We start from the raw sequence: 11,705 nt of genomic DNA on the forward strand, positions 1-11,705 counted from the left end.
CAGTTTCTAAAAAGTGAGGACTTAGATTTCTAGGAGAAGAGGACTTAGCTTTTTGTAGGATGAGAACTTAGCTTTTGTAGGATGAGAACTTATCTTTTTGTAGGATGAGAACTTAGCTTTTTGTAGCGTATTCCCACAGACGGCGCCAATTGATGTAACTGGTTCTGGTCACATACCAATCTTTTTTTTTTTTGTCTAAGTACCTCGTTGGTGATGTCTGCTCCCAAATGGCCTGTGACTCAGGGGCCGAAGTGGAGCTCCCTGGTGGCAAACTCCCTAGTGGTGAGCTACTTGGTGGCGAGCTCCCTGGTGTGAGCTACCTTGATGAGCTGCTGGGTGTGCTGCCTTGGTGGTGAGCTCCCTGGTGGAGTGCACCCGACTGCCCTCTGCATGAGGTGATCTTCTCCTCTTTATAGACGGCGGGAGCTGAGGAACCTGCAAGAACTGAATCAGAGGACCCGAGGGTGTTTACTCGGTGGGGACTCTCCGATGCTTAAGTTAGCACTCTGATTGTAGAGAGCTTGAAGATGATATTAGAGAAATGAGAGAGATAGAGAGTAGGGATTACCTCCATTTTTTTCCATCCCTCTTTCCCTAGGGGGGTGAGGTCTTTATATACTGGTGATCTGACATGTAACCACCTCTGATTCTCTGCCGCAACCGTTATTTGCTAGGGCTGAGCTAGTGGGCGCAGGTAACCATTGCAGGGTACGGTCCTGTCAGGCAGTAGACAACCACCAGAGCTGGCAGGTACGGTGCCGTCAGGTGAGGGGCATGGGTACAGTCTTTTGGTACGGCTGTTAGACGGAATGCTTCTCGTGAGGCCTCGAACGAGCTCCTTGGTGATGAGCTCTGAGCTACCTGGTGGCGAGCTCCTTGGCGAGCTCCTTAGAGAGCTGCCTAGCTCCTTGGTGGTGAGCTCCGAGCTGCCTGGTGGCGAGTTCCTTGGTGAGCTATCGAGCTCCTTGGTGAGCTCTTTGGAGAGCTGCCGATCTCCTTGATTGTCATGAAGTGCCAGGTGTCATAATTTCACTAGAGGGCCAAATTTGTCCTCATCAGTTGCATTGGTGACTTCTATCTACCTGAGAGTGTGCGGTTGCGCCGGTGAGTGTTCCACTAGTGAGATGAGAGGTTCGGCTAAAAAGAAATGAATGAAAAGAAAGGGGTTAGGAACTTACGATATTTAGGGTTTTTATTTAACCTAAAAGTCGGGCCGGGCCGTCGGGCTACCCGGCCCCTGAACAGGTCCATAAGGTGTTGCCCGCCAAAAGGTACATGTCTCACATTGCTTGCTTAACCAAAAGAGGAAAAACTATCCGGAGTGATCTGACATGACTAAGGAATGGTCCAAACAGGACAAAATAGGGATCGAGGAAAAAGAAAAAAATCGGTCAAAATGTAACTGCTGATCGGCAAATCAAGTGAAACGGCTGAAGCCTCTCCTTTCTTTGGTTAGGTAGGAACGTCTTTGATCTACCTAAGATTCAAGGTTCCGAGCCCGAATCAATTGAACAAAAAGTTTGGGCTTCTGTCTCTGATAATCTTTTCTTCGGCCAATAACAGCCGGTGAAGGTTCCTGTTATCTTCGATTCCTCTGTTGTTTTTTATTGTAGACTAAAATCATGACTTATACATCTCACCTACTGAGTCAATCCAAGAAGGTACTAACATCCTTCAATTCATTTATTTCTTCTTATTTATTGCGATTTATTGCGTGTTCATTTCTTTTTTTTTTTAAATTATTGATGTGGAGATATTACTTCTCTGATAACTTTGAGCTCGAACTGTGTAATTCAATTGATTTATTTTTTCTTATTTACTGTGGTTTCTTGCATGTTCATTTTTTTTTAATTATTGATGTAGAGAAATTACTTCTCTGATAACTTTGAGCTCGAACTGTGTAATTCAATGAGAATGCTTTCACCCAGAAACCATTTAAGTTATGAGCCGTACTATGATACTCTCTTCATGCTGTGTCTAATCCAGAGTACGAGTAGTGCCGGAACCCGATTCTCGACACACAAGGATCCTTTTGTTTAGTTGTATTACTAGCCTCCAAGTGTGCCGGAATAATGTGTTTTCAACTTTACCTGATTGATTTGATAATTTCCACCGCGGATGCATTTTTAGATTAGGACTTAGGAGCACTGATGCACTTGGCTACTTACTAACTCGGAGTAGTCAGGCACTGAGCAGCACTTCTGAAAGGGGATAACAAAAAAGTTAACCGGGTACATCTAAACATCTGAAACATTCTTTTTTCCCCCTGATTTTTGAACTTATTATTATCTCCAACATCAAGTTTTAGCTCGATGTCGGATGTTAAAGGTTGCTTTATCAGTTTGTCTCAAGCTATGCCATTATGCAAGGAATGGGGTAGGAGTTACCATATAGTATAATTTGTACGGTTACCTTTTTTTTACCTCAAACAACAATAAATGAAAGTCTATCGATAATCAGAATATCATTTATGTAGTATTGGAATATAGGAACTCATTCTTGATGGTTTTTTCCAGCATTGTATCCATTGTCCATATTCTAACATCGTGAATGTTGCCTACCAAGGACTTTTGATTGATTAAAATTGCCTACTGACTGAATAAAACATAGAGGGAGATAAAAAGATACACAAGTTGTTATCATTTCCAAAGCCCTGGCTCATAGAGGGAGATGCACAATATTTTACAGGTTGGATTATGGATTGGGGCAGATTTAGTTGAACTGGAGAATAGATTTGTCAAAATGTTTCGATTTATTATACAATCTATGAGTTGAATAGTGAATCCTAGGGATTTCAAGTTCGTTTCTTAGAAACTTTTACTATTATTGATTGAATCTTAAATATATACAACTAATGTGTTTTAAATCACTTTAATTGAGGAATGGTTCTCTACTTTGTCATTTCCTTGTGTTTTGTATTTTTTTCAAGGACACTTGTTTTAAAATCCTTACTAGTTTTAAGATTTTTTTTAGATTATTCGGTACCTGTTTAGAAACCTTAGTGAGTTTACTTTCCATCATACGTGGTTAAAGAGCCATTTTATGTGGGTTAATTGACTTAAAGGTTAAACTTAAATTATATCATCTTAATGCTTCTAGTACATAAGCAGTAAACTCCATTATATTAACTATAAAGTACATGTATGGTACATATTTAGGTTTCAGCACTCATGTTCTTAATTTTTTATAGATTTCCAAAATACACAAGCGATCTTACAGTTTATGATAAAATTCATCATTTGATTTGGCTAGATTCAATTTTCCTTATGATTTATGATTATGATACGATTATAATTTTTTTTGTGAAAGTAATAAAATTATAATTTTTTGATCCTTAACCATCAAAGTGCATTATCAAAATATTTTGAAAGAATGTAATACAATAAGTATGCCCAGCACCCATTTGACTGCAAGAGATTTTTTTTTTCCAAGTTGTGGGAGCTAATGCTTACATCTTTTAATCAGTAACAATTACAGTGCTTTGTTAAAATTTTAGACACAATGTAGCGCAGTAAGCCAGTAAGTATGCCCAGCACCCCTTTTAGTTGCTGATGGGCCATGCTTGGTTGGGCTGGGCTTAGCACCTATAATAAGGGTTATATCCCAGGCTCAAGCATGTCCTGACCTGAATTGGGCTTTGGGCCTATTGACTTTAAATACATTATGTTTAGTATATATAATATTTTTAATCCAAACTAGAAATGATCACCCATAAGCTAGCTCCATTTTTACATAATTACAGAGATCCTTGGAGTATCAAGCTTCAATACAAATGACTTCTTGTTGCTCCCTGTTTTGCCAGTCCATCAGCCAAAAAGTTGGCTGGCCTTGGAGTCCATCTATGAACAAATTGTAGCTGTTCAACAAACTTGTTGTTTTTCCTCATAATATGCCTATTTTTTCACAAACCTACTCTATTTCTTCAACCAACTTGTACTTACATAATTACATTTTGTTACATTTATTCATCAAAATACATTTTTGTTACATTTAATTTTATACATTAATACATTACACTCGTTGATGTAGATCAGGAAAAAAAAGAAGAGTTAAGAAATCCATCAGCCATAAAAGTGCCAGTATAGTTATTGTAGTTTACAAGGAATCCAACTTTCTTAGTTTGACAGCTTTAATTTCAAATTTTGTATTCAAATGTTCTTCTTGTTTCATTTCCCAATGTTTTCAAAGTTTGAGCTTTGACTTCCTAAAAAGTAAATTGATAAAATTGGTATTCACATAGTTACATCCATCATACAATTTTTTGTTCATGTTTTAAGCTTTACCAATTTCAAAAACATTGTCTAAAAGAGCATGTATTTGCTCATTGCTTGTCTGGTGGGAATATAGGTATGATAAGTTGGTAATTTTAGGAATGACTTGGATTTCCCCTTTGATGGTCCATTTAGAAGGAGAGAAATGGTTGCATTTTGAGGACTTCCAGTATATTAGATTTGTTTAAGGGACCATTGGTCGAGGTTCCTCTTGGACCTCTTTTATAATATACTATAAGCAGTCCTTTTAATGATTTTTAAGGGTTGTCCCTATTTTTGTTTACCTTATTTCCTTTTTCTGGCCATTAATATTTGGCACTTGGTCCACTTTTTTGCATTCAGAAAATTTTCTAGTATGTTTCTTTAACTACTTAATTCATCCTTTTTAGTTCTTGGTATATCTTTGCCATTCTTCTTATTTTTAACTATGCTCTGTATTATTACATTTGGAATTTGATTTTATATGCTTTATGTGTTTTACAGTTAAGGATTGCTCCAAATATATTCCGAACTGACTCTACCATTCTGGTCCGTTCGTTCTCAAAAGCTGCTTGCCCCTCCATCAATAAAGGAGATGGTAAGTAGTTGGTTTAGTTTTAATGAGGTCTAATATTTATTTGTCAACCTAGCAAAGGAGCAAGCCTCGTGATGGTCATTAAGTGTTGCATACTATTTTCTTTGTCCGTTGGTATCAATTTTCACATGCTAGTTGATAGATTTATACCATCCATGTGCACTTAAAAAATGAAAGATTATTCTGAAACTATCTGTACTTGATTATTGGATAAGTAATTATCATGTCTTACATTTGAAGTTTCTAAGATCAGGGTATGACACATAATTCTAAGGGTTTCGTTTTCTATCCTTTGATTAAATGACCTAAGGGCTAACACTCAGGTTTCATCTATTTTTCTCTGCATCCATGGAGTGCATGATGTTGGTGCACATTACATATGCTTGTCCTTATGGTTTTTCATAGGCCTGATCATGTTGTATTCATGTTTTCACATGTATATTTTTTGATCAAAGATGTCAGTGTATGTCTGACTGCATGCATCACCATGTGAGTGTATGAACATGTATAGTGGAGAGTTGTGGGCCCAAATATATATATATATACTGGGAAGACCATACATGTTGGGGTCCAAGTGTATGTGTGAAACTAGAGGATGCAACTGCTTCTGTTTATTTCTTCCTCAATGTGTTGGGTATCTAGATATATGCATGTGCTATGTTCACAAGTTGATCTTGTGTTGTGCTAGAATGAAGTTCATACCTACCTATATATCTGTTTTTTTGATTGACAATTAATTGGAATTTATTATATCTACCTATATCTTTGTTTTAATTTTCAGTAATCTATATTTCTTTTTGTTGGGGCAATTTGTCTATCCATCTCTCTCTCTATGTATTTATATATCATATTTAAACTTACACAAGGGCTAAACTTTGTATATTTCCAAGTCTTTAGTTTCCATGTGGTTGTTTTTCCTGGATAAAAAATCCTCACCATCAGCCACCTTATCAGCAGAGACATATCAGTTCTCAACAAGGTTTAAAATGTCGATGTCGATGGAAATGTCGCTTACCAAAATATAGGACATATGTTGGAAATATCGAGGGGAAATATTGTAAAAATTAGAGACATTGTGGAAATATGCAATGATATTTTGTAAAATGATAAAAGAGGCATTAATACATATTTCTAGACTATTATCTTATTCCCAACCATTATATAACGCTAAGAAACTAAGATCTATAACAAATTAGTAAATGACGACTGATTTATTATGCATTTTGATGTTTTTATAAGGTTATCCGATATTTTATTTTCTTATTTTTAATTCTGATTTATTATAAATTCTAATATATTTATTTCACACTAGTAGATAGAAATACATTTATTCTGATTTTTTAAATATTAAAGTTATAATACATTATGTTTTATTATAAATTTAATAAACTGATTCTCCTTTTTGTAGTATTAAGGTTATGATAAATTCTGATTTCTTATAAAACTTAATGAATTTATTATGATTTTTAATACTAAATTTATAATAAATTATGGTTTAGTATAAAATTTAATAAATTTATTCTCATTTTTTATATTAAATTTAGAATATGATTTATTACAAAATTTAATAAATATTTTAAGAATACTAATTAGTTAATATTTTAGTACTTGAAAAATATTTTATGTTTTATATTATAAAGTGATGAATTTATTCTTTTGTTTTTATTTTTTGTTAATTCTTTTTTATAAATATTTTATTTCAAATATTAAATAGAAATTATTAATGGAATAATTTATATTAATATACTGTATTATACAAATATAATATACTAATATATTTATATTATTAATGTACATTAGTTGACATCTTGTCGACATCCTATCGACATAATAGGAAAAACTGTCTTTTTCTTTTTTGTTATTTGGACTGATTTGGTCGACATTTCCAAAATATAGGAAATGTTGACCGGAATAATGTAATTTTTATATTACCATTCATTTTCATGTCACTGAGCCTCGACATCGACATATGTCGAGTGACATTAGCGAAATTTTGCGACATTTGAAACCATGATTCTCAATAGGTCTGTCTTTCGTAAAGAGGCAATGGAATTCATGGTTCACTTCTTTGTTATTTTATCACTTACAGCTTTCTGGGACTTCTTTGCCTCTTTTTCTACCGTTTGGGTTTGTTTGTCTGATGTATGTTCGTTTATTCTCTTTTGTTTAGACCTATTTGTCCTATTGGCTATCAGGGGACAATGTTTTTGGCAATGGTTTCCTTTGTGATCTGTGGATGCTCATACCTTCCTTATGAATTTGACTTTAGTGATGCAAGATTTTAACACTTATAAATGAGTTCAAGACTTCCTCAATGTGTCAGTGGATGCTTGCAGCTTCGTGTGGTCTCTCTTGGCCTGTTATTGGGAGGCTATTTTGGGTATACTGTGCAGTATACTGTAAAGACTTTTGGGGCTACTTTATAGCCCTTCTTTCTGGTCCTGGGAAAAATCAGGTGAGTTCTTAGTCCAGTCATTCTATAGCAACCTATCCCTCATGCCGGAAAACATTTTCCCTTGTGCCAGAATAAGGTGTTCCCACATTCAATAAAAAATAGCCTTCCTTGTTTTGGAGTCCTTGAGCAGCAGCTCATGGAAGATGCTTAACTAAAGACAAGTTATTCAGAAAAGGGTTGCCCCTGTCAAATGCTTTATGCTCCTTATTCCAAGAGGTCCTAGAGTCCCCAAATTATCTCTTCATCCATTGTAAAAATTCATATTTCATACCAGCTGTGGGTAATGGCAGTTTCCTGCTTTCACTTCCATTTTTGCTTTCCAGAATTAGTAATTCACCTTCTGCAAGGTTGGGCAACTAAAGGACTAAACAGGTGGGGTAACTATTATGGAATACTTTTCCGGTTGCTATCATCTGGTTAATTTGGAAGGAAAGAAATCATCGTTTTCTTTGGTAACAAATTCTGACATGGAGGAAATTCAAAGTTATCTTATAGGCCTGCTTTGTTCCTGGATGGGTGTATAAAGAATATTTCAGGGTGTCCAACTAAGTTCTTTTTTGCAAGCTGGACCTTTTTTTGGTTGAGTTTTCTTTTTTGCATATTCTCAATTTATAGGTTCTCATTGTACATGGGTTAATGTGCTTTCTTTTGCATAGTTTAATCAATAAAATACTTTACCTTCTTCAAAAAAAAAAAAAAAAAAACTCATGAAGTCATAATTAATACAAATTTTTTTTTTGGTATTAGTTGGATAAACATGGTAAAATCTTGGTTTTCGTGCATGAATGAACTTTTTAACTTAAAATATTTATAACACATTTAAAATATTTTGATCATATATGTAGAGTAAGGAACTGGATGGAGAAACTGTTGGATTTTCTCAGTTAAACAAGTGGACAGAAAATGGATCATTATCTCACCTAATAAACAATGCCCACACAGGTTTTAAATGTCATTTGGAACCAAGCTCAAAATTGAAGCCAAAATTCCTAACCATAAGATCTAGGGGGCAAGTGATGGAAATTTCTCTCTACTCGTTTTGGTTAATAATCCATATGATGCATACCTTGACACTAATGGCCAATGTGACAATTTTTTCCCTAATATGACCACATTTGGATTCTGTAACTTTTCTTCGTTTTCAGAAACCAAGCAAGGGTCTGAACCCTAAATCCTAAGATGTTGGAGCCAAGTGGAAGTTTCTTTCTTTGTGCTTGGGTTACTAATCCGGATCATTTAAACCTCCACACCGGTGGCTAGATTGACGAAAAATTAGTCTAACTTGACTTTATATGGGTCCCATAAAATTTCTTAGTTTTCAGAAACTGAGAAAGCCTCTTATCCCTAACAATAAGATCTAGGGGACATGTGATGACAACTTCTCTCTGGGTCAATAATCTGTATGATATATACCTTGACACTAATGGCCAAGGTGACAATTTTTTTCCTAATATGGCCACATTTGGGTTCAGTAACTTTTCTTGGTTTCAAATACCAAGGGTTTGAACCCTAAATCCTAAGATGTAGGTGTCAAGTGTGAGTTTGTTTTTTGTGCTTGGTTAGAAATCCATGTCATTTAAACTTCGACACCGGAGGCCAAATTGATGAAAAATTAGTCAAACTTGGCCTCATATGGGTCTAGTAAGTTTTCTTACTTTTCAGGAATCGAGAAAAGTTCAAACCCTTTCTCTCAACTCATTTGGCTTAATAATCTATACGATGCATTCCTTGACACTAATGGCCAAGGAGATATTTTTTTTTTTCTAATTTGGCCACATTTGGGTGTAGCGGTGGCCAGATCGATGAAAATCCAAGTCATTTAAACTTCGACACCGGTGGCTAGATTGATGAAAAATTAGTCTAACATGGCCTCATATGGGTCCCGTAAATTTTCTTGGTTTTTAGAAATCGAAAAAGGGTCTCTGCCCTAACCATAAGATCTAAGGGACAAATGACAATTTCTATCTTCTCATTTGGGTTAATAATCCGTATGATACATTCCTCGACAGTAATGGCCAAGGAGATAACTTTTTTTTTTCTAATTTGGCCACATTTGGGTGCAACAACTTTTCTTCGTTTTGAAAAACCAAGAAAAGTTCTAAACCCTAAATCCTAAGATGTTAGGGCCAAGTGAGAGTTTCTTTTTTTGTGCTTAGGTTACTAATACGGTTGATGAAAGCTTTGACACCGGTGTCCAGATCGATGAAAAAATAGTCTAATTTGGACTCTTATGGGTCTCCACCCTAACCATAAGATCTAAGGGAGAAGAGACAATTTCTCTCTACTCATTTGGGTTAATATCCATATGATTCATACTTTGACACTAATGGCCAATGTGACAATTTTTTTCTAATATGGCCACATTTGGGTTCAGTAACTTTACTTTGTTTTTAGAAACCAAGAAAGGTTCTGAACCCTAATTCCTGAGATGTAGAGGCCAAGTGAGAGTTTCTTTATTTATGCTTGTGTTACAAATCCGGGCCATTTAAACTTTAACACTGGTGGCCAGATTGATGAAAAATTAGTCTAACTTGGTCTAATGTGGGTCCTGTAAATTTTCTTGGTTTTTAGAAACCGAGAAAGGTTCTCAGTCCTAAACCCAAGATGTAGGAAACAAGTGACAATTTCTCTCTGACCATTTGGGTTAATAATCCATATGATGTATACCTTGACACTAATGGCCAAAGAGACTATTTTTTTTTTCTAATTTGGCCACATTTCTCTCTAATCATTTATTTTTGACATCGGGGAACAAATTGATGAAAAATTAGTTTTGCTTGGCCTCAACTTGATTCCGTAATTTTTCTTGGTTTTCAGAAACCAAGAAAAGGTCTCTTCCCTAACCATAAGATGTAAAGAACAAATGACAATTTCTCTCTAGTATTTTAGGTTAATAATCCATATGATGCATACCTTGACACTAATGAACAAGGAGACAATTTTTTTTTTCCAATTTGGCCACATTTGGGTTCAATAACTTTTTCTTGCATTTCAGAAACCAAGAAAGATTCTCAGGCCAAACCATAATATATAGAGGACAAGTGGTGACAATTTCTATCTACTTGTTTGGGTTAAAAATCCATATGATGCATACATTGACCCTAATGGCCAAGGTGACAATTTTTTCCTAATAAGGCTACATTTGGGTTCAATAACTTTTCTTGGTTTTTAAAAACCAACAAAAGGGTCTGAACCCTAAATCCTAAGATATAGGTTCCAAGAGGGAATTTCTTAATTTTAGAAACCGAGAAAGATTCTCAGCCCTAAACCCAAGATTTAGGAGACAAGTGACAATTTCTGTCTACTGATTTGGGCTAATAATCCATATGATGCATACCATGACACTAATGGCCAAGGAGACAATTTTTTTCTTATTTGGCCACATGTTGATTCAGTAACTTTTCTTGGTTTTCAGAAACCGAGAAAGGTTCTGAATCCTGAATTCTAAAATGTAGGGGTCAAGTGGGAGTTTCCTTCTTTGTGCTTGGGTTACTAATCCGGGTCATTTAAGTTTCGACACTAGTGGCCAAATTGATGAAAGTTAGTCTAACTTGGCCTCATATGAGTCTCATAAATTTTCTTGGTTTTTAGAAACCGAGAAAGCTTCTTAACCATAACCATAAGATCTGGGGGACAAGTGATGAGAATTTCCCTCTACTCATTTGGGTTAAAATTCCATATGAAGCATACCATGACACTAATGGCCAAGGTGACAATTTTTTTTTCTAATATGGCCACATTTGGATTCATTAACTTTTCTTGGTTTTCAGAAACCAAGAAGTTTTCTGAACCGTAAATCCTAGCATGTAGGGACTAAGTGGGAGTTTCTTTCTTTCTGCTTGGGTTACTAATATGGTTGATGTAAACTTCGACACCGGTGGCCAAATTGATGAAAAATTAGTCTAACCTCATATGGATTCCATAAGTTTTCTTGGTATTTAGAAGCCAAGAAAGGTTCTTAGCCCTAAGCATAAGATCTAAGGGACAAGTGGCAATTTCTCTCTACTCATTTGGGTTAATAATCCATAGGGAGCATACCTAACCAAGAAAGGTTTTGAATCCTAAATCCTCAGATGTAGGGGCAAGTGAGATTTCTTTCTTTGTGCTTGGGTTACTAATCCAAGTGATGAAAACTTTGACACCGGTGCCAAATTGACAATTTCTATCTACTCATTTCTATCAGTCCTAAACCCAAGATTTAGGAGACAAGTGACAATTTCTATCTACTCATTTGGATTAAAAATCCATAGGATGCATACATTGGCACTAATGGCCAAGGTGACAATTTTTTTTCTAAATTGGTCACATTTGGGTTCAGTAACTTTTATTGGTTTCAGAAACCGAGTAAGGTTGTGAACCTTATATCCTAAGATGTAGGGGCCAAGTGATCATTCATTTCTTTGTG

General features: G+C 35.4%; 1 long non-coding RNA gene across 2 annotated transcripts; it reads left to right on the plus strand.

The window, feature by feature from the left end:
• Positions 1–1,310: 1,310 nt before the first annotated feature.
• LOC148800861 (uncharacterized) lies at positions 1,311–8,030 on the plus strand. Of its 2 annotated transcripts, none has more exons than XR_016085833.1 (3): positions 1,311–1,661; positions 4,755–4,848; positions 7,182–8,030. It is a non-coding gene; the product is annotated as an uncharacterized LOC148800861 (long non-coding RNA). The 2 variants fall into 2 exon arrangements; XR_016085832.1 differs by having other exon boundaries at positions 1,312–1,661; positions 7,041–8,029.
• Positions 8,031–11,705: the final 3,675 nt, after the last annotated feature.

Source organism: Nelumbo nucifera, chromosome 4 (genome assembly GCF_055504915.1).
Source record: "Nelumbo nucifera cultivar China Antique chromosome 4, China Antique-T2T, whole genome shotgun sequence".
Taxonomy (NCBI): domain Eukaryota; kingdom Viridiplantae; phylum Streptophyta; class Magnoliopsida; order Proteales; family Nelumbonaceae; genus Nelumbo; species Nelumbo nucifera.